This window comes from Papio anubis, chromosome 16, assembly GCF_008728515.1.
Source record: "Papio anubis isolate 15944 chromosome 16, Panubis1.0, whole genome shotgun sequence".
NCBI lineage: Eukaryota > Metazoa > Chordata > Mammalia > Primates > Cercopithecidae > Papio > Papio anubis.
In genome coordinates this window covers 32,636,985-32,642,767 of record NC_044991.1, presented here as the reverse complement: position 1 = coordinate 32,642,767, position 5,783 = coordinate 32,636,985, and the positions used below count along the sequence as shown (strand labels likewise).

The 5,783-nt window shown below is 51.7% G+C and overlaps 1 long non-coding RNA gene across 4 annotated transcripts; it reads left to right on the top strand.

The window, feature by feature from the left end:
* The first annotated feature begins 191 nt into the window (after positions 1-191).
* Positions 192-5,446, top strand: LOC103888205. Of its 4 annotated transcripts, none has more exons than XR_002515283.2 (3): positions 193-429; positions 4,772-4,906; positions 4,997-5,446. It is a non-coding gene; the product is annotated as an uncharacterized LOC103888205 (long non-coding RNA). The 4 variants fall into 4 exon arrangements; XR_002515284.2 differs by adding an exon at positions 3,803-4,056 and having other exon boundaries at positions 4,772-5,446; XR_001892120.2 differs by having other exon boundaries at positions 192-4,013; positions 4,772-5,446.
* Positions 5,447-5,783: the final 337 nt, after the last annotated feature.

The window sequence follows — 5,783 nt, the reverse complement described above, 5'->3', positions numbered from 1 at the left end:
CCGGGTGCAGTGGCTCATGCTTGTAATCCCAGCAATTTGGGAGGCCAAGGCATGTGGATTGCTTGAGCTCAGGAGTTCAAGATCAACCTGGACAACATAGTGAGACCTTGTCTCTACCTAAATTTTTTTTTAGCCAGTCATGGTGGCACATGCCTGTAGTCCCAGCTACTTGGGAGGCTGATGCGAGATGATCACTTGAACCCAGGAGGTGGAGGCTGCAGTGAGCTATAAAGGTACCATTGCACTCCAGCCTGGGCAGCAGAGTGAGACCCTGTCTCAAAAAAATAAAGTAGGTTGAGTGGAAGCCTGCCCAGGGCCATGAGCATGCACAGGAAAGGCACCCAGGCCAGGGAGGATCCCGGAGGAGATGCCGGAGCTGAAGGATTATGGTTGGGGAAAGCGCAGTCCCGGCAAGGAAACAGCCTGTGGGTAAGTGCTGGGAGGTGAGTGGTGTGAGCGTCAGGGAGCTGCTGGTGGAGCCTGGAGGGGAAGGAGAGAGGCAGTGAGAGAGATCACAGGTGGGGGTTGGGGGGGGGTGTCACCAGAGCTCAGGCTGGGGACAGCCTTGTGGGCATCAGTCCCGAGGCCTGGGGCACCTTTCGTCTGATGAGCTGTCCCTGTGCATGGAGAGAGGCTGAGGGCTAAACACAGCTGGATGTCACCTGAGTTCATGTGTAGGAAGAGAGAAATGTCAAGGTGAAACGTAAAAGTGTCTGGCAGGAAGGTGAGTCTGAAGCCCTGTACCCGCATTCCGACTGTCAGTGGGGAGCTGTTAGCACGCAGGATTCTTCAGAGCAGCTGGGCTGGAGCTCCCCTGAGCTCAGGAAGCCCCAGGGTGCAAGGGCGAGGAAATGAGGGGTGGTGGGCATTGAAGATCTGGGCAGACCTTGTGTGGGAAGAGGAAGGGGTGCTGCTGTGACTTCAAGGTCTGAGGTCCAAAATCAGCATTTGAAAAGAGACTCTGAAGCCAGTGTTTGAAGAATGTGTTCCTGAAGTACCTCCTAGGGGTAGGCTGGAGGCTTCTGGCTTCAGGGTCCTGAGGAACACATTGAGGTGCCCTCTGACACTGGAATAGGGTGCCCTTCATTCCTACGCCTGAGTCCTTCACTGTATTTCCAAGCTCCAGTGAGGAGGAGAGGATTCGGAAATGGGACAGGAGAGCAAACAGGACAGTTGTGTGTGTGTGCGCATGTGTGTGTGCGCATGTGTGTGTGTGCACGCATACATGTACCTGAAAGAGATTATCAATAGAAGTGCATACATTTGTTGATCTGGTAAGAGTTTCTAGCAGTTGTCTAGAGTCACATATTGTAGGTCAAGAAGTTGCTACTTGAGTTTACCTAGTGGCAGCAGGGCCACCAAAGCTCTGTGTCCCAGACAGTATATGGCCCATAATCCACCCAACAGCATCAAAGGACCAGGCAAGGGAGAACAGGAGCAGAGGCCTACCAGCCACTAGCCTTTTGGGCTCAATCTCTTCTCCAGTAATCCTGGAGAGGGGCTTCACTGGGTCTGGGCACCTACCATGCATTCTGTGACCTTTCCCTAGCTTCCAATAAATACCTGTTCGACGTCCGGAGTACAGGATACCACGATGCACTCTTCCCTGCCTAGAGCACATGTTCCCATCTGCTCCCATTCCTCACGAGCCTTGAATTCTAGCTCTTCTGGCCTTTGAGCCCATGCCAGTAAATGTCCCGATGGACGTTGCCCACTATCTCCAGGGCAGCTGCCTTTGTTCTCCTAATAGCTTTATTGGAATACAGTCCACTTACCATACAATCCACAATTGACCCCGCACAATTTGATACTGTTTAATATAGTCCCAGTTCAGCAGCCATCAGCACAATCAATCTTAGAGTTTATTACCCCCAAAAGAAATCCAGCCCCCTTAGTCACCACCCCAGCCTCCGCATCCCTAGGCTACTTTGATCTCTGTAGACTTGCCTCTTCTGGACATGACATATAGAAAGAAGTCATAAATTCTCCAGGGCGTCTATTTCTTCTTTAATGTCATTCCCTGTTTCTCCTTTACATTCCCTCCCCATTTCCTGGGCCTAGTCTCACACTGGTCCTTGCTTACCCTAAATGCTATTGATTCCATCACTCTGAGTATGGTATCTGCTCTCAGCCGAATGCCAAGAGCTTCAAGAATGTGTATAAATAAAGCCACACCTTTATTTTTGTATTATTCTGAACCATGGCTAGTAAATTCTGTTTCACCAAGAAATGTCTCTCTAAGAACAAATGCCCTCCACGCTGTGCCCCTCCCACCTCTTCAGCTCCTCTCTTAAGTACAGTGTGCAAAGCTGGTTCCGACTGGGAGAGAAGCAGCAGAGCATCTAACCATGCCTGTGTCCAGGCCAATTATGCATGAGGCCACCAAGCAAGCTCCCAGCTCCCACAGAAAGTTTCATGACTTCTTCCTGCCTACTGTCTTGATCCTAGTTTTTTTTGTTTGTTTGTTTAAAAAGGAATAATTGATTCAAAACCAGTTTCTCTTTTCTGCGTAGGAAGGTCCTTGAAGGTGTTTAGGGTCTAGAAAGGGTTGTGTTCAGTCTCTGAAACATCCATTCAGCAGTTTGAGCTGCGATCTCTGAATGCAAGGGTATGACGGATATACTTCTTTCTTGCTTTTGTTGTGTTTTGGTTTTTTGTTAGTTTTTAAGTCGGGGGCTCTCCGTCACCAGGCTGTATTACAGTGGTGCAATTATGGCTCACTGCAGCCTCGACCTCCCAGGCTCAAGCAATCCTTCCACCTCAGCCTGCCTGGTAGCTAGAACTACAAGCACGCACCACTGTGCCTGGCTAATTTGTGTATGTGTGTATTTTTTGTAGAAACAGGGTTTCACCATGTTGTCCAGGCTGGTCACGAACTCCTGGGCTCAAGCCATCTGCTCGCCTCGGCCTCCCAAAGTGCTGGGATGATAGGCATGAGCCCACCGTGCCGGGCCTTTGCTGTTTATCTTTGAAAATTAAATAGGGCATAAGAGAGAAGATGTACTTACAATGCAGTGGGCTGTTTTAACTCTATAGCCTTTGGGCTCTGTGCTTGGTGCTCCTCTTCCTAAATAAACGAGGGGTATGCAGGGCCCTCTTCTGCCTTAGCGCCCTGCCAGCTGGGACTCCAGCGAGACCCGGGGCACCTGAGGGCAGAGTGAGATGGAGGGCCACTGCTCCAGCAGCCAGGCCTGCATCCCACAAGTCAGGTGTGTCGGACAGAGGGTCCTTCCAAAGAAGAGGCAGCAGGGTTGGGGGCTGGCCAGCTGCTCATCCGCCCTAGGTAGCTTGCTCCTCTGTAAACTGGGTGGGGCAGGAGTTCCCACCTCATGGGGTCCTGGGAGGCCTGCAGTATCCCTGAGTGGCACCAGCCTGCTTCTGGGGCGGAGCAGTTTGTGCCCCCTGAGGTACCACCGAGCCTCGTTCCCTGCTATTAGGTATTGCTCTCTCCCTCCAGTGTTTGCCTTTTCAGATTATAAAAGTAATACGTGTTCCCATACTTGGCGTCTCTCAGGAGCTCGGGAAGTATGTGGCTGAGTGAACATGTCCATTGTGGAAAAATGGCGACAATATGGATTCCATGGGTATATTTTACAGAAGATAAAGAAAAGCAACTACCCCTAAACCCATGGCACAAGCTGTTAATGTTAATTCTGTACCCGACACTTTGTCCACGGGGCCTCCCCTCACTCTGCAGTGGCATCCAGGTCCATCTTGCCCTGCCCCTCTGCATGGCTCTCTATGCCCCATCGCCTCTCCCAGATCCTAGCACTGGGTCCACACTCTCACCCTATCCATTTAGATGGATGAAGGCGAGCAGTCATCCGGGTGCCAGTCTTCCCTGTGGTGAGAGGAACGTGCAGTCTCCTGTCTCGTGGTTTGAAGGGTGCCAGGAAGCCTGGCCCAGCCCACCTCTCCCTGAAGTCCTTCCCAGGAGGAATAGCCCCTTAGGTCATTGACAATACGATGAGTTCGCTCACTGGATCCTTCCTCTCTGATGAGACAGGAAGAAGGTACACAATGACCGGAGGAGAGGGAGTAGAAGGAGGGACGCAGGTGGGTGGCTGGCTGTCCCCTACATTTGCCTGCTTCCTTGCATGGGTGTCCCACTGGCCGCCTCTGCTCACCAGTGTCAGGGGATTCTCACAGAAGATGAAGACAGCCCCTGCTTTTTTTTTTTTTTTTCCGTTTTAGGACGGGGGTTCCCTCTTTTGCCCCGGCTGGGTTGCAGTGGCCGGATCTCAGCTCACTGCAAACTCCGCCTCCCGGGTTTAGCCATTCTCCTGCCTCAGCCTCCCGAGTAACTGGGACTACAGGCGCCCGCCAATTCGCCCGGCTAGTTTTTTTGTATTTTTTAGTAGAGACGGGGTTTCACCGTGTTAGCCAGGATGGTCTCGATCTGCTGACCTCGTGATTCCCCCGTCTCGGCCTCCCAAAGTGCTGGGATTACAGGCTTGAGCCACCGCGCCCGGCCCAGCCCCTGCTTTTTTGCTAGCACGGCTGAGCTTTCATGGAAAGGAAGTTGGACCCAAGCAACAGCCGACCACTAAAGGTTGCATGGAGCAGTGCAGATGGGGGAGGAAGAAGGGTCTTGGTGCACACTGGCTTTTCTTCCTGACTGCGGTGCGGCATTGTGCCAGCTACCTCCTCTTTCTGGACCTCAGGAAAATGGAGAGAAAGCAGCCCTGAAGGTGGCTGTGAGGAGGGAAGGGGCTAATGTGCAGAGGGCCTGACAGTCAACCACATGCTATATTTTCCTGTTCTTCCTTAGGGCGAGAACTGCATGGCCAGACTCAGGCAAGGCCTAGGTGTGGGCTGGGCATGGCCTACACATGAAGAGATCACTCCGCGTCCCTACCGCACCTGTCACAAAGCGCCTTCTGATATGCCTGGCAAACCAAAATCGGTGAGCGCCAGCTTACTTCCCTAGAAGACATTTCTAAACATTCATGACATGCTTGGTCAAATTAATCACCTAATTTTGCATCCACTCCAGGGACAAATGAAGACATGGTCGTATGTTGCTCTGTAATTATTTTCTATGTAAATTTTGTTGCTTGTTACAATTATACGTGTCTTAGGGGAAAGGACCATTTCACATGTGTCACCTCATGTAATTCTCACCGCAGCCCTGTGATTGCTCCTGTTTTATAATGACGAAGTTCCAGTTGATGGCCAAAGCCACAGCTAACGAGAGGAGAGAGCCCAGGCTCCCAGGAGCTTCCGCTCTCAGACCTTGCCTCTCGGGCTCTCCTGAGTCAAACCCCTGTGTAGCCTTTGGCACAGCCAGAAGCAGCAAGCTAGGGTCACAACACAGAGAGGGGCCGTGTGATACTGGCTGCCTCTGTGCTAAGAAGACCACTCTGTGTTTATTTTGGTGCAGACCCAATGTTCTTCCTTAGACTTAATACTACCCTTCATGTTAAAATAAAACCAAACAAAAACCGGTGGCTTTGTTCTTATTCATACGTAAGAATGTGTGCTTCTGGCTGGGGCAAGAGTGATAAGAGGAGGGCACAGTATTTAAAAATTAGTTTCTCAAGATGTTCCCCCGTTGGAAAGCTACTCTTAGAAAGAAATAGGAAGCCGGGGCCGGGCGCGGTGGCTCACGCCTGTAATCCCAGCACTTTGGGAGGCCGACGGGCGGGTCACGAGGTCATAGGAGATCGAGACCATCCTGGCTAACACGGTGAAACCCCTGCCCCTACTAAAATGCAAAAAATTAGCCGGGCATGGGTGGTGGGTTTGCAGTCCCAGCCACTCGAGTCTGAGGCAGGAGAATG